Below are 24287 nucleotides of genomic sequence, written 5' to 3'. Positions count from 1 at the left end.
TGTGTGTGTCTTCTTAAGTTTAACACAAACTTAATCACATAGCATATTGTAGTTTTGACCAGGGCATCTTTTGGTAGATATTCTATAGATTTGTAAAGGTTTTTTATTTACTGATCATTTTTATTAGTGAGTATTGTTTTAATATGCTGTAATTTATTTATCTGTTGACAGATATTAGTATTTGATCCTACATAAATTTATTACAAGCACACCCATTATGATTACTCATGTAGTAGATATTTGTAGACTTTTCTTTTATCATGAGAAATATATGGGGATGGGTTGAGTGGATTAGAGAATTGTTGTTAGTGCTTCCCAAGGTGGCTACACCATTTTAAGTTCCCACCAGCCATGTATTGTAATTTCAGTTGCTTTAACTTATTTCCCAGTGCTTGTGAGGTGAGAGATAATGTGTGTGTGTGTGTGTGTGTGTGTGTGTGTGTTATAGCAGGTGGTGGCGAGCCACCTCACATGCATGCTAGGAACCAATGTCAGGTCTCTGCTGTAAGACCAGCAGACACTTTTAATGGTTGAACCATGTTTCTAGCCCCACACATAATGTTTTTAAAATATGGTTTTATTCTCTGACCTCAGTATTGCACATGCCAACTAAATAGCAGAAGAATTTTGATCAAAGGATGAGACATTTATGGCTGAGATGGTCTGCTGTGTGCTGAGTTCTTTGGGGCCACATCTTTTGAATACTCTCAGGTAAAACACAGTGGCATCCTAGCCATGGCACCCCATATGGGTATGTTTCGAATAGGACCCCTGGGTCTACTCTTTTAGATTTTTGCTGATAAAGTTATGCTGCTTTATCCTCACTGTAAGGTGCACATGTCACAAATGATGTTTAACATTATTCGAGAAATAATTTGCAGTGACTTATCCTATGAGCACAGATACAATAAGATAGTGAAATAAGATACTGAGGCTGGAATGAAGCAAGCAATAATAATGAGATTATATTAATATAAAATCCATGATAATGGAAACTCCAGAAAATGAGTTCCTTGATTAGCTTAACTCTAAATGAATATGAGAGGTTAGATAGCACCATCAAATTCAGGGAGCTACATCAGAGTGTGTGACTACTCAATTTTCTCTCAAGTTCAGCTTCCAGAGGAAGAACTTGAGGTCTAGAGAAGGCCTCTGACCTCCCCTCCCTTCCCTCCCCTTTTTTTCCTTCCTCTCCCCTCCCCTTCCCTTTCCTACTCCTTCACTTTTCTCTTTCCTTCTTGCCTTATAAAACAGACAGAGAGTCTTCAATGAGGGCAGGATGTGTCCACATTAACCTTCCAAGTACAGTGCAAACTTTTGGCCTTTCTCAGCAATGAGAACTAGCCTAACATTTTTTTAAACTTTTATATTTAAATTGAAATCAATATTATTTTACATACCAGTCCCAGTTCCTTCTCCCTCCCATCCTCCTATTCCCCCCACCATCTCCCAATCCCACTCCCCATGCACTCTCAGAAATGGTGAGGACTCCCATGGGGGAATCATCAAAATCTGTCACATCATTTGGGGCAGAACCAAGCCCCCCTCCATCTAGACTAAGAAATTATCCCTCCATAGGAAATGGGCTCCAAAATTCTGTTCATGTACTAGGGATAAACACTGGTTCTAATGCCCCATAGGCTGCCCAAGCCCCCCCCAATTGACACCCATGTTCAGGGAGCCTGGTTCAGTCTTATACAGTCTTATACAGGTTCCACATCTGTCAGTCTGGAGTCCATGAGCTCCCATTTTCACTGGACAGCTGTTTCTGTGGGTTTCCCCAGCATGGTCTTGACCCCTTTGCTCATCACTCCTCCCACTTTACAACTTGTTTTGAGGCTACCTTAAATGCTCTTCCCCTATAATGAGATTGATGACTACCTTAAATGCCATCACAGAGCCTTCATCCAGTAACTGATGGGAGCAGAAGCAGTGAGACAAACTCCTTGAATCTAGCCTAACATTTCTAAGATCAGAAAATTATTTCTTACATATCCATGCGAATCACTTTTTCACCATCTTTCTCTCTGCAGAGCTTGTCGTTTGCCATCTTTATTACTACCCATATCTACCTTTTCCTGTACTCTTCTTCCACTGTTTGCCTCTGTCTCAGTAATTTGTTCTGTATTGGCATGGAATCCGTTTCCTAAAATCCCTATGGCCCTATATTGTGACACACTTCCAAATTGTATGAAGGATCCATTGAGAATGTGGCTTCAACAGAGTCTTAGCCTGTGGGTGGGTTCTGTGAGACAGTGTCATAGTTAGTCTATGTTCCCATACTGTTTTTCCTTAGAAACATAGAAAGTTGAAAAGCAAATAAGTTCTATCATGTCTTGAGAAATCTATCATTTGTCTTAAGTATATAATGAACTTGTATAGTAATTAAGAGCTGATCTTGAACCACAAAGTCAGATTGCCTGATTTGGGTTCTTACTCACTTAGTGTATGGTCCTCACTTCGTCTTATCTTCCTACATTACTGTCCTCATTGCTAAGTAGAACAGAAAAAATATAAACCATATAAGGGTCATTGCCAAGATTAATGAGTTAACAGTTTGATCAAAATCTACATTAATGGTATGTTGTGAGAAATTGTTTTTTAAAACATGCTTAAACTTCATCATTTATTTTTTGGTAGGGTACCAAAAAATGCTTGGTAGGGTTTGCTTTCAATTTTTGTTTCTCTGTTTCCCAAAATCAGTTGTCTAATCACTTACCCATTGGTTAATTCATTCCTGAACTTTTCATGTTTCTATCTCAGAATGACCCTTTTCTCTTTAAACTGATTTCTCATATTGTTTGAAAATAGTTCAAATTACCCATGTGGATGGTCTAAGAGGAGCATTTTCCAGCCCAGCCAGATGAGGTGAGAATGGATGGGAAGACTGGAACTTTTTCTGTGGCACTCTCCATCATGGGAACTCGGTTGTTATATATTTTTCTGGTTGTTTCAAATGCTCAGGTACATTATATTCTCCTTGTGTTCTGGAACAAACACACAAATGTGCATTTCTTTTTCCAGAAAATAAATAACTCTTTCAAATCCAAATCTCCTGCTGAGGTTTATGGATGGTCATTTAAAAGAACAGCTCTTGAATCACCAACTGGTACTGTCTTTTATCTACATCTAATGATTTATCTTACAATTTTAGTCACCATATGAAACTATAAAAGTACTGACTTGGGTTTTCTAACTAAAATAGAAATTTTAAAATGCATATGTTTATGTTTTCATATTCTATAAATTGTCATTAGTTGTTTGTATAACCAAAAATGGTACACTGTTTTTAATATATAATATAGTTTTATTTCTCCTTTGAAATTTTTATACATAATATATTTTGATCACATCCATTCGTACTTTTACCTCCAGGTCCCACAAGATACTCTCCCTATAGCATGTTCAATACCCATGCCCAATAAATTGCTGAGTCTAATTTTGCTTCCCACTTATGCATATGGGGCTATTATTCACTGAGACACGATCAACCTAGCAGGGCCATCACACTAAAGAAAATTAATTTTCCCTCTCTTAGTAGCCATCAGCTGTCAGTAACTTCCCATCTAGCATTCAGAGATGGAACCTAGAGGAAAAAAGCCAAAATCTATTAATGCTTAGTTTTTCAATCTTCAAAGACAATTAAGTTTAAACTGAATATTCTATTATTTCCTTCAATGGGTTTTAAGAAATAAAACTGAAGTCTAAAGTTTCAGCGGTCCCTAAAAAAACGTGCCTAGAACTGTTGACATTTCAAGAGGGCTCAAAGGACACATGTTCTCAGCTATGATTTATTATAGTAAAGGGATAGAAAGCAAAATCAGCAAAAAGGACAGACGAAAGTGACAGCATTAGAAGAAACCAGACTCAGGCTTCCAGGAGCCTCTCCCTCTGGAATGAGGCAAACACGTTTAATTCTTCCAGTAACAAATTGTAATGACACATGAAATATTACCTACCAGGGAAGCTTGGTTAAATCTAAACTTTCAAAGTTGTCATGGTCACAGAAAAATCTGCAATGAAATAATTATTTAACATAAACCATAGCGTTTACATAAACATATAAATGCTGTCAACTACCCTTGTCAGGGGGGAAGACATCTTAGTAGTGTAAGGACCTATTTATTTTCAGATTCCCAATTTCAGTCAATAGCCAACTTTAGAAAAGAACTTCCTAAAAATAGCAGTCTCAAACCTGCTTTATTAACTCTTTGTTATACAGGAACTAAATGTAGGCTATAAATCTTAAATTAGTGTTTAAATTAAAACCATTAAACCATTGGTTTGAATAGGTAACAAAAATCAATCTAGTCAGTATTCTCATAGAAAAATGTGGCTTTGGTTTTCTCCTTGTAATGTTTCATGAAAGGCGTTATCTAAGTCTCTTGTCTTTCAGAGACCAAATGAAAGAAAAAATGGAATGAATTGTTGTAGACATAAAAAGACAGCTAAGGGTGGGCTGGAGAGATGGCTCAGAGGTTAAGAGCACTGACTGTTCTTCCAGAGGTCCTGAATTCAATTCCCAGCAACCACATGGTGGTTCACAACCACCTTGAATGAGATCTGGTGCCCCCTGCTGGCATGCTGGCAGAAGACTCCATACATAATAAATAAATAAAATCTTAAAAAAAAAAAAAGAAAGACAGCTAAGAAGCATGTGGGGTGCAGAAGAGGGTTTGCTGTTTCATACTTCCTATTGCATGAGAAATGCATAGGTTTTGGTAAGAATGGTGCTGAGAGAGGGTGCAGGTGAGAGGCTGCAGGGAGGGCACCAGACTGACTAATGAGAAATGAAGGCACTGGAGCAAATGGGTCTAATGACACAAAACCCAACTAAACAGAAAACAACAACAACAATAAGAAAATTAATCTGTCTCAGAGAAGAATCCAGGAAATCTTTGTATTGCTAAACATGGTTTTGATATTTTTAGAAGCTAGTTTAAAAGAGGGTGATATATTCTAAACACACACACATACTCACATACACACTCACTCACTCACACACCATCTATAAGAGTCAATTTTTACTAAATTGACAGTGTATGAATGTGTGTACATGCTTGTGTGTTCACTCTTATGTGGAGGACCCATGTCAACCTTGCATGTTGTTGTTCAGGTGGCCTAGCCACTTCACTTTTGAAACAGGGTCCCTCATTGGGCCCTGGTCCACTGAGTAGGTGAGGGCAACTAGACAGCGAGCCTCTGGGATCTGCCTGTCTCTACCTCCTTGCTGCTCAGATTAAAAATTGCATGCCACCACGCTCAGCTTTTTGTATGAGTTCTAAGTATCAAATACAGGTCCCTATGCTTATGTGGTGAGCAGTTACACGAATCAATGCATATTTTTCCCTCACAGGAAATCGGTGAGTCCTACTTATCAATTAAAAGTCTAGATTTTGAAATCAGAGAGTTGGAGCTGAAACATTAAGTCTGTTCTCTGTACTGTTTTTGTGAGTGATAGGTAACCCAGCTTCTGTATACTCCACTTGATCATTTGTACAGCAGAGATTAGCTTGACAATGAAATGTTTATATAAGATACTTACCTATGTGCCCAATAGCATCTGCTCATATCTCCTGCAGGTTGTTCCCCATGCTGGTGTCTAGAAGGTGATAGGGCAGTAGTCTTTACCGGTAGGGTGTTTGTAGTGAGAAGGATGTTCAAGTAAATTCTCTAGATAGATATGATGAAGGGAAAATACAGACACAAGGTATAGATTTGAACAGAGTTGGGAGGCATGGCCTCTGGCTTCAAAGGAAGGATGGTGTTTTGGAGAGGAATTTGTACTTATTACAGTTTCAGAAATTCCAAGTGAGAGTTTTATACCTGGAGAAGGACAGAGAGGACACTTCAACCAAACTACTCATGTGAGGATGCCATTTCTTTTTGTCTTGTTGCCTTCATGTCTACTTTTCACATTTAGATGTTTCACATATTTCCCTTGACCTTATTTTTTCCCTGAAGAATTCTGGGCTCCCTTTCTCATTTCTGCAGTTAAAAAAAATGTTTTAAAGTATGATTTTTAACAAAACTCTAATTAGGTATTTAGGATATACTACTAAATTATATATCATCTAAAAGAAAAGAAACCATTGCTGAGTATGCATCTTTTGTTTACTCCCTTTACATTAATTTGTTGAGATAATTTTGGGGTAATTTACTATATCTTTGTTTATGTTTATCTCTGTTTCATTTACATCAAGGAGGGAATGCAGATGAAACACATTTAAGTGTCCTTAAAGTACTTCATACAGTCTTTCCTTCTACATTTAGTTTTGATTTGGAGTCATTTGCCTTTAGATTTTGTTCAGAAATCAATATATTCAGAATTTGAAATCACCATATCTTAATTTTCCTTAAATTTCAAAAATCCCTATTTCTCCATATAACCTCAGTTTTATTTTCTGTTCACTTTGGTTTTGGGGTCTTCACTTAGATGTTAGAGCTACTGATGACATCTCCCATTTCTCTTAACATTTATTTCTCCTCTTCGCTCCAGCTCTCATGCCTTAATTTGGATTTTTTTTTAATTTTTTTCCCAACATATTAAACTAATCTTTTTACATGTTCAGTTATCCCTTAATCCCATATGATGGTTTCTTTTGTATATTGGAACTTTCAGTGCTAAATTTGGCCATCTGATACTGACAAATATTTAATAATTAGCTGGTCTTATCCCAATTCGTGGCAATCAATAATAATATTATACCTTGGGCAATTGCAAAACCCATTTGTAATGATAATTGTGGTAGTAGATATTATTAGTAGTTTTCAACTTGTTTTGAGGATTTCAGGAATATTTTAGTGAAAGTCTAGTAAAAAACCAAGTTATTAAGTATTAAGACCTAGCTTAATGAACAGTGGTTCTTTGTAAACTGTAATTCTTCATTGATTTTTTTTTTACTACATAGATGGAGATATAAGCAATTCTGGAAATTTCCTCTATACAAATTAGTTAGTGTATCTTCAAATGTAGAAGACTTACCAAACACCAGGAAGAAAATAAATAGGTACACAGTGACAACAATTCTCTCAAGATAAAATATTTTTCCAAATAGACACCTACTTGAAAAAGTCTATAATAATTTACAAAAGATCTAGTATCAGGTTCATTGAAATGAGATTGGAAGGTAATAAATTAGGTAAATATGAATTCATTACAAAATTTTTATATGTGCAAGTAATTATGCTAAATTTGAAGCTTAACTCAGATTGTACAATTAAGAAAATACCAACCCAGGAAGAGCACTGTCTCTGCCTCTCTGAATTATGGTGGAATAAACAACTTGAGGCCAAGGGCAAGGGCAATTGCACACACCCAGAGAGAGGAAACCCTCAACTATGGCTGGCTTTGCCTTCTAAGAAAAATTCTCCTTTAGCAACAGCACAATCATACACACAGCTATTGACAGTGTCAACATGTGTCATTGGCTTTATACCAAATTCAAGGTCACCATGGCATTGTGCTCTGCCAGCTTTGCCCAGGGAATAAAGTTATTAAAGAGGAACAAATAAAGGGAAATTGAATGGTTCTGGGTTAAGTGCTGGAAAGCACTTGAAGGGTTTCTCCTATTTTGGCATTTATTCATGCACAATGGTTTTAGTATTTAAATGTGTTCCTTTTTATTGCTGATTCCATTGAGGCGTTGAACTGTATCTTTGTGGGGCTTCCGCTGTGGTGAAAACACAGGATGGCCATCCTGGGAACTATCATTTACTTACCATTTAGATTAGCTAGAGGTATTTTGCCATAAGACAAGAGTTGGGGTATACACATTAATTTTTTTCAACTTCAAGAAATATGGTCCCACTGTAGCATAAATTTGGTTATGTGTGAGGAGTTTGGAATAAACACAGAGAGTAAAGAAAGAAAACATAATCACCCCAGGCACTTTGTTGGTTAACAAATTGACTTCTTGCTCTTGGGTTTTCCATAGGAAAAACAACATTTGCAGGCTCTTCACTAATTTCACTTGTTTTCATCTTGAAATGGTGTCAGCAGATTGTAAAACTGAACAGTCAGTTTATTCTTCACACATTTCAAGCTTGTAAATCCAAAAGGAAAAATAATTATGAAGGAAAATAAAAGGGTGATAATGAAAATGTACGCAGATTGTGTGTGGACTGGTTTAAGATGCTGGTCTAATGGTTTGGTGTTCAAGTCGTCCTGATGAGTGGTGTTTGCTTCATTATGTCACCCATTCCCTCAGAACCTGTGTGCTTTATAATAGAGCTAGGCTTTTATCCATCCGTCTGTCCATCCATCCATAATACTGGGACTTTTACTCTGCTCTCTTTTAAGTTTGCAGCGGTATTTTATTTTGATGTAGGGCATTTCATCAGAATGTTCAAGTAAAGCGTTGATGTTGTTAAAAGCCTAAAAGTTGAAGCATTTCATGTGTGGTTTGTGAGCCTTCTCTATGTTTTTTATATTAATCGAAGGTGTAGTGTATATATCCCTGAACAGGAGGGCTGGTTCTGCTTCACCTAGGTTTTTCAGAATACATTTCTGTCTTCATAATTGTTATGGCTGCTTAGTATTAAAATGCTCTAATGTTATTAGATGGAAACTTGACCAGAAGGTGAGTGGGACAGTTTGATCTTCGGTGACTCAAAATTCCAAATTTGCTGTGAATCACTGTATATGTGACTAATAGCTCATGAAGGATCCATGCTCAATATAACCGTGGTAGGGAGCAAGGTTGGGGATGTGATCCCAATTCAGGGAAGAAATAGAAATGTTTTTTATGTCTTTTCAGAAATATTAGTAGACTGACATATCAACAGATGTGTCGTATGTCAAAATCAATGTCACAGTGGTTTAAAGTAAAGATGTTACTGTAAAATGAAACCTAGGAAATGCTCATAAACATACAATATGCAGTGTACAGTGTAAGATGGAGAAAGGGAGTCCAGGATGATGGCTTAGTGGGTAAAGTACTTGCTGTGAGGCACTGAGTTTGGACCTCCGGGATCTGTATAAAAGCTGAGGATAGCTACCCATGAGCTCTCAGAATCTTCCTCTTTTACACCCCCCCACCCACACACACACACGGCTCTCAATTCCAGTGACAGTCTAGCTGAAACACAGAGATCCAGGTTTAATGAGGGACTCTGCCTCAAGAAATAAGAGCAGTAGAGGAAAACACGCCAGTGTCAGCCTCTGACCCCAATATGTGCATGCTCAATCAGGTATACCTGTGTGGGCATATTCCAATATGTGAATACATAGAAATACAACAAAATAAATAAAAAGTAATGCAGAAGAAGGTATGCTTCCAGCGCTAATAAAAATTTAGTGTATATGACTCAATTTTTCTCTTCTATATGGTATAAAGAGCAATTGTCTATCTCGATGTTGCTACTAAGGCAGATAGAATTTCCTGGTAGTCACTGGGCAGTTAGCCAAGTATTTTTTACACAGGTTTAAGTTAAAATTCTCCATAAGCTAGTTTCATAGTAGGAATTTCAGCAAACAAAGATACTGTAGTTATGGATTTGATACCCACTATTGATCAATTACAAATGTTACTTTAATATTAGTTCTACCAATAACTAGCTTCTAATTTTGTTGGCTTTCTATCCTCATTCCTATATTTGTAACATGGAATGATTTCTGTGTATATTTACTAAGATTCCCCTCTCTCAGAATACTCTGCCCTTTGATGAAAGGCACTAGGTGAAATCCATTCAGTGCAATACTGGGCATCTGACCAGTGTAGGGCTGGATAGGTATAATCCATGGGCCCACTGTGTCATCACCTGTTCTTGGAAGGACCTGAGAATGTCAGGCTCCACCTAGATGTCAAGGGTCAGAATGTGCTTTCCTGTGGAGACCCTTATGTAAAATGCAGCTTGAGAACTAGTTTTTAGGACCCTTGAAGACTAAAACAATGCTTTATCCTGAATTACTCACAAGGAATCCACATTGAAATCCACAAATAGGGAGAATAGACATTAAGATGACAGCTATTCCTATAATTTCTGATCCAAAATACTCTTTGTCACTTCAAGATCTAATCAAACACAGAATACCTATTTGTTTTTATTAGAAAAACCTGTCTTACAGCAAAATGTTGAAGGATATTATGAACATTTTCAAAAGACAAATACACCAGCATATGGAAGATTATAGTTACACATGTGGATGGAAAATCAAATTCCAGAGGTAAATGTATCATTATATCTTATAATTGATGAGTATAATGTGTGGCCTCAAAGTCTTTTGCAAAAGAATTGTAGATTTGAGGCCAGTTAAGGCCACATGGTAATCAAGACATTGTCTCAAAACAAAATTTAAATTTTGTTACCAGATAGTCCTGTGGAAGTACTTTTAGTCTTATGAGCTATGTTCCATCTTCTAAGTTAAATTTTATGTTTTCAGCCATACTTATTAATCATGTATCAAGTTATAGTATTTGAGTATCTCATACACACCCATACCCCCCCCCACATACACACACTTATGCTTTTTGGTAATATAGAACTTTTCTCAGACTACTGATTGCTTTGACAAGAAACTTCACTAGGTATATTAAGGACCAGTAGTGTCATGAAAATTCCCAGTGCCCTTATAAAACAAGTAATTAATTTAATCCATATTCAATAGATAATTGTGGAATTTATATGTGTCAGGTGTACGCTGTGTACTGAGGACAGAGAAGGGAAAAATCAATCTCTTCTTTTGTAGCACTGTGGTTGAGCTACATTAGCCAATGCATCTCCATGATGAATTCATCATTATAAATTGCAAGGAGCATTTGTAAGAGTTGTGAGGGCCTGGAAGCTTTCCTGGGAGAAGCAACATTGAGGGTGAGATTGGAAAGATAAGGAGAAAAGATTATAGGAAATGAGGACTGGAAAGGGAATTCTGATTTGAGGGTGGAAAAAGCTGTGTGGAGGGAGGGGATGGATGACATGTGTAATTGCATTACTGAAGCTTGAAGAGCTGGCCTGAGATGAAACAGAGGTCAAATCAGGCAGGAACTGTACCTTGACATGAGGACATGAGTCCATGCTTAAAATCGTTCAAAGAAAATTCATTGAAGTTCTTAAACAGAAAGCCATGGCATGGATACAATTTCTTTTTATTTTTCACTTGCTTGTTTTAAGATTGCATTGAATGTGTAGTGGAGAATGCATTAGGTAGAAGTATAAGAGGGAATGGGCTACAAGTAGACAAGTTAGAGAATTATGACAGAAACCCTGGTACATGGCTATTTCTTCTCAACTGGGCAAGCTTGCCTGCAAGGAGACCCATAAGAGTAAAGAAAACAGAAAGGTACATGGTTTGGGGCACCCACAAAAGCCTCAGGATGTTCTTCAAGTATTGTCTTTCTTGTTGATGTACCAAAATACCTGACAAGGCAAGCTATGTAAGAAGGGTTTGTTTTGAGTCAGTTCAAGAACATACTCCATTGTGGCAGGGAAGGCATGGTTGTGGGAGCTGAAGTTGCATTTCTCTCACCATCAGGACCAGGGGGCAATGAATACTCATGCTGTCTTTCTTCTTGCCATGCTCATGGAATAGTGCTTTTCCACTTCAGTTAACCTAACCTAGATCATCCCTCACAGGCATGGCCAGAAACTACCCCAATCTACATAATTCCTTACAAATAGCCCCAGAGGCTTGTGTTCTAGAGAGTCTAGATTCAATCAAGTGGACACAGAGATCAACCATTACAGAAAGTTACAACATTCAAACAAGAGTCTCTAAAGTTAAATGAAGTAAACAGTTCTCAGGGAGAAGAGTCTCTTCCATGGTGCTGCTTGCCAGAGTCTCCTCCATGCCAGTTGAGCAGGGAGTTACAGGGATTCGGTTTTCATGATCCTCCCCTGCTCCCCCACCCCCCGCCGATGCAACACACACTCATGCTTTTCCATGATGCTGTTGCCTTCGAGTCATCAAGTTCTTGTAAGTAGCCCCTCATTCATACTGCTGTGAGTAGCCTCAGGAAACTTACTGGTTCACCATGCTAGTCTTGGGTAAAATTGGTTCCTGGTTTGTCTTGGCACTCTCTGGTGGTAAATGTGTTTTCGCTCATATTTTACCAGCAGTAGGATGCAAGACAGTGAGGAAGTCGTGATGGTGAACAAAATGGAAGAAGTTGCAGTGGTATGAATTAAGGTCTTGATCAGCAATTGGATGGGAATAAAGAAACTAGGGTGATATTTCTGGAGGACCTGCATTCAGTTCTAGCAACCACATGGGTGTTCATAATAGTTCCTGACTCCAGTTCCATGGGTAACCTCTTTTGGCCTCTTGTAAAATATTTTTTACCTTCACTAGTGCTACCTGCCCACATTATTGTTTAATTGCACACCTTCCATAGGTGGGAAAGATTGTACTTAATCACAACACCAACAATCAGAGGCTAAGTATCTTATGTTCTACAAACCAAAAACCAATCCAGGTCATAGTTCATGGGAGGGTGTATACATTGGTTTAGAGGGAGTAATGTCAACCTTTCTAGATTTGGTGAGGTTAGGTATATTTGAATGTTGTTTATCTGTAAGTCTTTATCTACGAACAAACTTTCAGGGGCTGAAGAGATCACTCAGTGGTTGAGAGCATTTGGTGTTCCTGTAGAGGTCCAAGGTTCAACTCCCAGAGGACCAGGGTTCTGTTTCCAGAATTCAATTGGTGGCCCACAATTGTCTGTAACTCCAGTTCTGATGGAGCCTACGCCCTCTTCTGGCCTCCACAGGTACAACATGCACACACACACACACACACACACACACACACACACACACACACACACACAAACATACACACACACACACACACACACACACACACACACACACACAGAGTACAGAATTATACATACAGAAAACACTAAAAATAAAACAAAATGAAAATTAATAAATATTTCTTTAAAAGAGAATAAAGTTTCTCCAAGCATAAAAATTGATCAGAAGAGATGTTCAATTTATAAAATGGTAAAAGAAAAAATGTATTCACTTTAACACTTGTAATAAGCAACACACTTAATTATAAAAAAATCCACCTAAATTAAACACATGATCATCACATTTGATTTTTACTGTTTAATGAAGTGCCTAGATCATTCCCTCTGATGAGAGTGAAGATTCAATACTACCTATGTGCAATTACCAAATGTTGTGCTTTTAAAATAGTCTCATACTTGTGTGATCCAAGTTCACATGACATTGACATTGACATTGACTCCTTTCTACTTAGATTTAGAGATACAAGAAAACCAAACATCACATCTGACTCATGCCTGCATGGAGGATCTTGGTATCTGACAGCTAAAGGTTTCCCTTAGTAATATGAATCTTCGAGTGCAGTATTTGCGTTTCTCTGCTATGCTTGACCTGCAATTTCCTTGTTATGTGATGCTAAATATGTACTTGTTGCTCTGTTCTTTGTAGCTGGTTCATTTACCTGTTTCCCTGAGGTTGACACGAAGAAGAATTAACACTCTCGGCTTTCTGACAGCAGACTCTGAAAGGGGCCATCTCTGCTTCTAATGTTGACCGTTCTCTAGAACACACTGCAGCAAGAAATACTACAGGCATCAGCTTGTTTCCCTTTTAATTCAGGCACCCACTATTTGATGTTTATAAGCCATTCCTAATTCTGAAGCCAGAATTTATGGCTTGTTCTGGCAATTATCATCACAGTCATCCACTACAACTGGGCTGTGCTTTTTTGCGAGCATCCTGCCACGCTATCAGTCTTCCCTGACACCTGGAGCTGATACAGAGCATCACATTGGAATCACTAGACCCATACAGACTTGGATTGTGACTCTGAAGTCCATCTCCCTGGGTTGGGGAGGCCAGTTTTCACCACCCAGGTGATGGAGAAAGCCGACCCTTGGGAAAGAGAGGGGTGGGAAGTAAGCCCACACAAGTCTAACTTGTATGTTTCCAATGCTTCAGGATTCAAACAGATGCTAGTCCTCATTAAGTTCAACTCTATCTGGTTCAGTGCTAAGTAACAAGGAAAAACGGTGTTTCATGGAAAAGAACCCATAAACCTCATCAATATACATACAAAAAAGTGGTGGCAGTCTCTTTTTTGGGATCATAAACATAATAAACATATTTCAAACATGCCCATAACTGTTCTTTCTGTCCATATTAATCCAACTTCAGCAGTGCATGTCTGTAATGTGCATCCCCAAATGTTATGTTTTAAAAGTGGCTGTTATGATGGTTAGTTTAAGTTTTCAACTTAATGCAACCTCGACAGACTCTCTCAGGACTGTGTGGGTGAAGTTGCCCTGTGGGCAGGTCTCTGGGACATTACCTTGGCTGCCCTTAAGTGATAGGGAAGTACCAGTCTGGTTTTGGACCCTGGACTATATTATAGTGGAGAAGTCTAGGTGAGTACCAATCAAAAACAAAAGGTTCATTTTTCCCTGCTCTTGAGTATGGGGACATGATGTGACCAGTGTTTCAGGTTCTTGCCACTTTGACTGCCCTGCAACAGCAGACTGTAACGTGGAATTATGGATCTCAAATCTGTACCCCAAGTTGTTTTTTGGTCCAGTATTTTGTCCCATCAACAGAAATGCAACCAGAGCAATTGTGTAATCTCCATTCACACTTAATTGACTCATTCCCTCTTACAACCAGGCACAAAAGTCAAAAAAAGGTGACCATCACATCTAAATAACCCCAAGTCTTGGTAATGTATGAATTTCAGAGGTCTGTTGTCTTTGAATAGACAGTTTACTTTTGCTTCTGAGATACATGAGTGTTCTCCAGGCTCTGTTCCTTAGCATTAATTAAAGCTTACTGAAGGACTTTAGAAATCTCTGCACATCGATTTTCTGTAGAGGATTCACTCAATAAATCTTCATTTATCGTTGCCCGTGTCTGCTACCCATGCTGTAGACTGAGGGCTGTCTCATTTCCAGTCTTGCTGATTGGACTGAAGACAGGACTATTTTAGTCACCAGTGCCGTCTTAACCATGTGCTTCAGTCATGGCTTGTCACTTGCCCCTATATCAAGGGGATAAGAGTGGTTCAGATCCAGGGTGACTCTGAACAATGATGGGGCATCTCACACTCTCAGATGCAGTGTCCAATTTAGGCCAGACCTGGGAATGGTCAAACAAAGCTGTTGTGAAGGTTCTGAGAATAAAGCAAAGCATAGTTACCGAGCTGGGGGAGTCAAAAACATTCAGAATATAGTGAGCTGATCATGCTCCAAGGAAGAAGTATATTAGGATCATTTGGCCTTCAAATAGGATAGCTCAGCTCAGCTCAGCTCAGCTAAGGCTGCTTCCCAAAGTATGGGTGTGGCCAATCTGACCAGACTTTGCACTGGATATCTGGGAGACAGGTGATCACTTGAGTCCCAGGCACAGTGTTCTGTCTGCTACGGGAGGATAAAGTACTGTTTTCTTTTGTCAAAGCAAAGCCTCAGATTAATCCCAGTGTAACTGTGAGTGAAATAAACCCTTTCCTCCACCGGTTGCTTTTGGTCATTGTTGTATTTCATCACAGCCATAGTAACCGGAAGAAATTACTGGTAATTAAAATGTAATTGTCAAAACATCTATCATGATTTAAATTGACTGTGGTTACTCACAGTTCAGGCCTAAGACAGGTAGGATACCAGCAGTTGAAAGGGTATTTAATTGGCCCTTTATTTTTCTCACCCTTTCTGGAGTTTGCAATGAGAAGTTAAAGGAATCAGGAAATTATTGCTAGGTCTCCAGGTGTTGAAAGCTGACTCTTCCCATGGACTTGCTATATTACATTGCTAAGGGAAGACATGGAACATGGCACTGGCAATGTAATGAATGTCTTAAAGGGAAGACTGTTAACATAGGTGTAGACAAGGATCAGGGGAAATGGTAAATGACAAGTCAGACACAAAGGCTTTTTCTCATCCTAAATTCTGTAGGAAGGATCCTGTATGTTAAGAGGTAGTTGTGAAAAAAAAAAAAAAGATTACTTAGTAGGATATGGGTGGTCTATCTAAGGGACACAGTCAGTTTGTAACAGACCCACAGAATAGTAACCAGAAAATAAAGTTCCAGCCTTTATTTCCTTTTTACAGTGCCTTGCCTGACTAAACCCCTATAAGACTGGGGATCGATATGCAGTATCTAGTAAATGAGAGCAGAGTGTTGTAAAAACAACTATGTGAGTGACTTCGGCGGGGAAACTGAAAATCATTTTCTACAGGTGAAGTACTCAAAAGGATTTCCTGAGGAAAAGAATTAATAGGACGTGTGTGTGTGTGTGTGTGTGTGTGTGTGTGTGTGTGTGTGTGTGTGTGTGTGTATGAAATAACTTATTATGAAAGTAGTTGCACATGATCATGAAGATGAAGAGATAACATAATCTGTTGTCTACAGACTGGAGAATCAGCAACAATGGCAGTGTGATTACCCATCATCCACGTGTCTGAGAAGCAGGGAAACCAGTGGTATACTGCTTGGTCCAGGCTAAAGGTTTGGCACTAGAGTGTCAGATGTTAAACTCTAATGTCTGATGTCCTGATAACCAGGCAGTTCATGCATCTAAGGGCAAAAGAAAGTGCAGGTCTCAGCCAGGGGAGAGAGAGCAAGTTTTTCCCTCTACAGTTCTGTTCTGTTTGTGTTCTCTAAGGAATATCTGCAGTCTCTGTCGGAAAACCCCTGCAGACAATAGCCAACAATCGCGTGTCATACTGACCTGCATTTCTGAACTTGGCTACCATCACAGGCTTTGAGGGCTTCTGAGGGGGGCACCCATCTCAACTGAACTTTACTAAATGGTAAATTTAGTGTCTTGCCACAGCTGTTAGTAGTCACTAAATCTGTTAAGTTCTATAATTTAGCTTTTCTCCTTTTATGGATACAGCTGTGACAACCTATAAAATAAAAAGTTTACACACTTCAAATATACACTGTCACAGAGGAAATAGAAATGCAACACTCTGCATATCTGTGTCTGTCATCTAGGGCTCGTGGTAGAATTGTGTAAGCTTTAATAGAGCCTCACTTTTCTGGTCCTGCCACTCATTGCACACACACTGTCTCCACTGAGCTGGCTCATCTCAATGTGCAGCTTTCTCACATGCATGACATTTCTAGCGTCTCTGAGATCTCCATTGCAGCTTAGGCTTCACCTTCATAGCTTCATAAAATGGCGTCTCAGGCCCTCCCAGTTTGTCACAGGCTTCCCTGCCCTGGTAGCTTTCTGAAACCTTACCTCACATCTTCCAGAATCTCCAACTAAACCTGTACAATGTTAGCAAAGCCAAGTTCACCTACTACCTTGATATGTAGTCAGCTCCTCTTGGACCACAGCTTTGTTGCTAAATTTGGGAAAACATAGACCTGGGCAACTGATTTCTGTTAGGTCATCCTGGAGGCTCTATATTTGTCTTCTTTTTTAAATGAATATTTTCAAGCGAGTTTTAATTTTGCACCCTGGCACCTCTCATGAGAGGCTTTTCATCTTCAAGGCTTCTTTATTGTTGTAGTAATCTCTTCAACAATAACCTCCATTTTTTTCTTCACCAGTACAGGCAAAAACTTTAACCAGATTTCCCTCCTTTCCTCACCAAAGCCCACAGTTTTCTTCTACACTTGTTGTTCTCTTTTACTGTAAACCTGGGTAAGTATAGTCAGATGTGACTGTGCCCCAGAAAATGCCCTTTGGCTTTGAAGATTCTCCACCAAATAAATTAGCCCATTACCTTAAATTCATTCTCACTAGGATTTTCAGGACATGGGTAGGAAAGAGCTTTGACAGGAAGTAACAGTGGAGTCCTTGTTCTTCACTGAAACACAATAAAAAATTCTACCTTCTACCCTCCTATTGGCATTATTATAGTTCCAACTCTTACCAGAATGACTCAGTAAACTTTATTTGTAGCACTAATATTTCTCTAGCCTGAACCTCCAAACTCTTCTATGTTCCCCCAGAAACTTTAGCAATGGCCCTACTTCTTGATATTAAATTTCTGTCTTAGCTATTTCTTTTTTACATTTGCTAAGACCAAATACCCAAGAGAAACTACTTAAAGGAGTTTCTGAGTTAAGACTTCTGTTCCTGTAGAAGACACCATGACGGTGGCAACTCTTATAAATGAAAACACTTAATTGGGGGTGGCTCACTTACAGTTTAGAAGTTCATGGTACATAGCATGGAACAGGTAGAACATGGCAGCTTGCAGACAGACATGGTGCTGGAGAAGTAGCTGAGAGTCCTACATCTTTCAGGCAATAAGAAGTAGACTGTCTCACTGGGAGTAGCTTGAGCATAGGAGACCTCAAGGTCCACTTCCATAGTGACACACTTCTTCCAACAGGGCACACATCCTAATAATGCCACTCCCTTTGGGGGTCATTTTTTTTCAAACCACCGCAAGGAGGCAAGTTTTGTTTCAGTTCATGGCTTGAGGAAATGTAGTAGTCCTGTGTGGCAGAGGAAGAATGTATGTGTGAGCAATTCATTTCTATGGTGGCAGAAGCTTGCCCACATCTCAGTAGGCCAGAAAGCAAAGAGCTTAGCTTGGAAGATAGTTAGGAATAACCTTTCTGTGTAGAATATTGAAAATTATGTATTTGACCTTTGCATATCTTTCCATATCATTGTTTATTAGACTTTGATAATGGCTTTGCATATTGTAGAAAAAGTACCATAGTAACTCAGTATAAATGACAACATAAGTGCTTGTGCTTTTCCATTTCCTTCCTAACCATCACAACTGATTTTGTAGGGAGAGGCTCACTGTTCCTGAGGCTCTCTGCTGGGGTCAGGCACCCAAACCCAGAGCATTTCTAGAATAATCCTGACCTCATTCTGAGATGTGTGTCAACATCTTGTGATGATGACTCAATGAAGGAATTTGGGAAACTGAAATGTCGCCAGTGTAGACAGGATATACAGTTTAACCTTTAATTGATATTAGAAGAAATGTGAAATTTGGCCTAGCTATTTATATATATTTTCCATTGATGATTTCATAATGTTGAAGAGCTTGATATCTTGTGTGCCAAGATCTCTCCGATCTTTCCGGTGATCATAGCAAGCTTTCCTTCAGTGGATCAGGATAGTGTTGTATGTTGCCATTTGTTCATCTAGCTGTCCAAATACTCATAAAATATTCATTCAAATCTGAGTATGGTAGCACTTGTCTGTAATCCTTATACTCTGGATGCTGGGACAGTAGGATCTTAAGTTTGAGGCTTCCATGATTTATATAGCAAGACCATGTCTTAAATAACTAAAAACTCCCCCCAAATGTCTTACTCAAATTAACAAATTAAGTACTAATTATGTCCATACTTTGGAGATATAGTTGGCACTGAAATGGTTTAGGAGTTCTACCTTAGTGACGTATAATAATAAATTTACTAAATATAAGTCATATATTTACTAAATATAACAGTTAGTGATTTACATTCTTTTCATACATTACCTCACTTAATTCTCAACTACCCCACAGTGTAGCTGTTGTTATCATCGCCCTGTAGATGAATAATCTGAAGCTCATCTTACACAACTAGCATATGGTTACATTGCTCATGGCCAATTTTAAATTCAACTCAACATTTTTTTTTTGCAATACCAAGGATCAAACCAACTTGTTAATGATATTTAAAATGTAGTCCATTTAAATGGGTAGAAAATATTTTGAACACTCTAAGAAACATAAGTCAAGGCAGAATTTGTTTTATTGTAAATTGACATGGTAATTTTTCATTCCAATTATCCTCCTTATTATACATTTATCCTAATAAATTAGAAACAACAGTAAAGGAAACACATTCACATCCTTGGAGGCTGGCAGGTTTCACATTATTTTGCTATGCCAAATGAGAACATTAAAGGTTACTACAAAATATTAAAAAAATGACAGAACCTTTAACATAAGAAGTGGAAAATCCTATGGAGAACAGATGTTCTTTTGGCTAACTAATATGATTATAGCTATCTTTATATTTTAACCATGTGAGTCTTATAAAAACTCTTTGGAAACTGCATGTGTGTATTGCTTTCAGATAGTTCTCTGAGTCTTTGAAAAACTTTCAGTTTTGAGATATAATTACTTTGATGTATATATTTTATAATGTTAAAGTTGGACTAAACATATCTAGAACCTCAAACATTTGTCTTTTCTTTATGATAAAAGTATTCAAAATTATTTTTTCTAGCTGCTTGAAGTATGATTCTATTATTAGTTTATTGATTTATTCTACTGTATATTAACATACCAAATATTCTTAATTGCATCTAACAATAACTTGGAACCCATCTATTAACTTTTCCTATTTTTATCTTCCACTCATTCATCCCTGCCATTGGAAACAAGCATTCTATGGGAATCAGCATACTGATTTCATTTCCTTTTGATAGTCCTAGTTTTTGAATTTCTGTATCTATGGTCAATCTAATTTTAATTTTTGTAAGCCCCTATACTGTTAATCATAGTGACTTATACTAACATATATTCTCATCAATTTTATGGCAGATTCTTTGCCCAACCACATTAGCAGAAATATTGTTATTTCTTGTCTTTTTGCAATAACTGTTCCAAATGGAGTGAGGTTATATAGCTTTGCTGTTTGAGTTTCTCCCCCATTGATTAGTGATGCTAAATACTATTTATTGTCTTCATTTGTTTAATTGATCAATTCTTTCTCTTATTTTGAGAAATTATTTAGGCATGTTGGCAACTTTTGCATTTTATTTATTTTTGAGTGTGTAGCATGTTTACGTGAAGTGTATGTATGAGGAGACTTGAGGTTAACAATAGACATCTTTTCTTGATTGATGTCTACTTTCCTTTTAATCTGTAATTGTGCTTGTGTGTGTGCCTGTGTTCATGCATGCATGTTTGGGCATGAGGTACCCATGGAATATGGAAGAGAGCATTAGATCACCTGGAGCTTGGGTCACAGGCAGTAGTTAGCTGCCATCTTCAGTACTGAGAACTGATCTTGGCTCCTCCTAACTGCTGAGGTGTGTATCCTTCATTCTACCTCATGGGTTTGCTTGCCCATAAACTTTCAAGATTTGTCTAACTGTGAGCTCACTAGGACTGGGTTACAGGCATATAGCCCAGGCATCTTCCCAGCCACACTGTACAGTTTCAATTGGGCTATTTGTGTTTTTGTTGAGATTGTTGTTGTTGTTACTTCCATTTTCTGGTGTGAGCTTCTTGTCTAAAGTATAGTTTGGTGCAATTCTGATTTTTGTTTTCTGTGCTTTGAAGATCTCATTCAAACAGTCTTAATCAGTTTACTCCCCCAAAGCATTTTTTTTCCTGTTTTCTTCTACCAATTTCTTAGTCTCATTCTATTCTTGTACAGTTGCTTTCAAAAGTTAAGCTATTTCAAATGTCAGAGTTGATGTTTGGTTTGTTTTACGTTTATTTCCATATCACAGTGCTTGCTTCAGGAAGATTTTTCAGCGTGCCCAGTGAAGGCGTCTTCCTGACATGCTGCAGTACAGTCGGATTCTAAGAGAGGAGGTTTCAGTTTGCACGCTTGTCTATTTGTATATCTTTCATGCCTTAAAAAAATGTGGTCTAGAATCTGTTCCTTCTGCTATTTGTTAAGCATAAAATATTTTTAAAGCTATTTCTACAGAGAAGAACTAAGTTTAAGGGCATCATATTTCATCTTCACCATGAAATAAAGATTTCACACTAAAAAGGAAATGTTTCATTTCAAAGCTTGAGAAAAATGGCATACATAAAGAATCAAAAAATAACAAACCAACAACGAAAAACATTTTTCCTGCTATTTAAATTATATCCAGGGAACCTCTACATTAAGGCATTCATTTGATTATGAACGTGAGACATTGATGTTAAATCCCTCATTTCTAGTATTTGGAGCTTCATTGTTTTCAGGGGTGAGTCACATGACCATCATGTTCAAGTGTCTCCTTTTATTTGTTCTGTTTCAAGTTTATGTTACATGTTTCAACGTATTTTCAGTGATTGTTTACACAGGAAATTGTTTAATTAAAAGCATACCATTCTATAATTTTGGGGAGGGGGAAATTTGGTCCTGCCATAGAATTTGAAAGCCATAAAGGAATATAAGGATATTTAGTGGCAAACCTTCATGTCTGGAAACTGAGGAACAACAATATTATGGGATTTGTTGACAATTTATTGCTTTACTTCTGTATTATTGAGCAAATAACTTTTGAACACTTACCATGTGCAAGCATTGATTATGCTACAAAAGACAAATATGCACAGGAATATTCCAAGACTGGAGGATAAAAATGGCGACATGAGTGATACATCCAAGTAAGCAGCTACTCGATTCTTGTTGAGATGAGCATCCTTGTGCTGACCAGGTTCTCCTCTTTAAATGAGCATTTCAGTTCTTAGCCCCATCACCCAGCTACTCATCACTGGATAGCAACATGGATTGCTGTCTTCCTTTCACCTGTCAGCATCTGCCAGTTCCTATCCTACCTCGTTTACTCAAACAGAGCCCTGAGTTCATCACTTTCCTTTATCCTGACCACCACTGGATTCATTTCAACACATCTCATCCCTCTTAGAGCCTTTGGCCCTGACCATCTAATTCTAATTCCGCCTGTGTTCTGATGTCCTCAAATCCACTGTGCAGACTCCAGCCCCTTTGATACAATGGCCTGACCATTTCACTCACTTGATTAAATTGTATGACTCTCAGTTGTCTGTAGGACCAATTTCATTTCTTAGTGTTGCTAAAGGCCAACAGGTCAAACTTCACACTTTTTATGCTAGTTGTCAAATATTCCTTAAGATCCTCACCTTTGTTCAAGCTTCCCTTCCCCTACTCATGTACTTTGCTCTTATCCTTACTTGCCTGACTCCCAGATTTTCTTCAATACTCCTCTATCACTTCCTGGGGAATCCTTCCTTCCCCTTGGCTTAAGGAGAATACTGTCCAATCAATCTCTAAATTGTCTTAGATGTTTTGTTAATCAAATGCTGTGTCTGTGTTTATGTCTTCTGCTGAGGCAGACATGCTGCTGAAGGTTTTGCTGTTCCCTATGCAGTGCCTGTCACAGAGTAGATCATAAAGATTTATTGATTTATGTTAGTCTGTTTATTAAACCAAATGCCATTTTAAAAACCCACAAAGTGTAAGAAAGGATGATGGAAGACAATGACTAATGCCAGCTGAGAAGATCCCCAAATATCCTCATTAAAATGTAGTAATTGAGATATAACTTGAAAGATGTCCACACTGAGAAAAACAGAAGGTAAGAAGTAAAAGGGTTTCTCATAATCTCATAAGCAGAATCCAGAGTTATGACTGAACTGTCTAGAACAAAGGACCCATGAAGAAGTCTCATCAGCTGTTATGAATAAATCCAACATTAAGTCCTTATAGGGCCTTAGACACCATGATCTTGGATTTGTTCTGAATTTCATCAGCAAGGGGGACAGAGGGAAGGGACAGAAGCAAAGAGCAGATGTAATTAAATCCCAGCTTTCTCTACTCAGGTTAAGTCGCTTAAGGATTGACAGTTTGGTTTACTGCCTGGTTGCTCTCTAGTATATTGGATTGTCATTTAAAGATTGATTGCATGCAACCAAGAAGTAAGTATTTAACACAGCACTATTCTACAAATCCTTCTGTTGTAAGGAACATGTTCCATATCCATGGCATTCAGTATAGAAGCCACCAAACACATAAAAAGTCTAGTACTTTAAACAGAGACACCAAGGGAATAAAATTTAATAGTATGTAACTTATATTTAAATTAAAATGGCTATGTATGATAAGTGGCTACTACTCACTCAATAATGTAATGTTGGAAATTTCTCTCAGGCTGTCCCTGTAGGAAACGGGTACACTCAGGTTAGGGTAAATCAAAGAGAGTTCATTCATATTCCTGTTTCCAAAGATGCAAACAACTCTACAGGAATCATGATATGGTTAACTATGGTTAGTGACATAGAGTTAATGGAAAGCTTCACGGATAAGACTTTATACAGGTACAAGCTAAGGTGACATTGAGACTATATAATGTACAAAGTAATTCTAATAATGTTTTACACAATAAAATCATACTCAGGATTGTTTTCTTCAAGAAAGTCTTTCCTTATGGGAGGTTCATTTACTGATGAGTGTGTGTTTTTTCTCTGTACAGTGCTGATCCTTGCAGTGTCCTCTCAGTATCTCTCTCCCTGATGCTCTCAGGATGTCATCCCCTTTTCCATCAGCAGGGCTGTGCTGACTTAATGATGGATCCTGTCAAGGGTTATTTAAAGGGGACATCTCCTCTACTGAGCACTTGGTGATAGGCAGGTCCTGACTGTTATCTATGGTTGGGTTTTAAT

The 24287-nt window shown here is 38.1% G+C and overlaps 1 protein-coding gene across 1 annotated transcript in view; it reads left to right on the top strand.

Annotated features, from left to right (window-relative positions):
- The window catches only part of Ctnna3 (catenin alpha 3), a 1328241-nt gene that overhangs the window by 641554 nt on the left and 662400 nt on the right, over positions 1-24287 (top strand). The window lies entirely within an intron of this gene.

The sequence above is a fragment of the Cricetulus griseus genome (assembly GCF_003668045.3).
Source record: "Cricetulus griseus strain 17A/GY chromosome 1 unlocalized genomic scaffold, alternate assembly CriGri-PICRH-1.0 chr1_0, whole genome shotgun sequence".
Lineage (NCBI taxonomy): Eukaryota > Metazoa > Chordata > Mammalia > Rodentia > Cricetidae > Cricetulus > Cricetulus griseus.
Note: the sequence above shows the minus strand (reverse complement) of the source record. Positions and strands in the feature narration are given on the sequence as shown.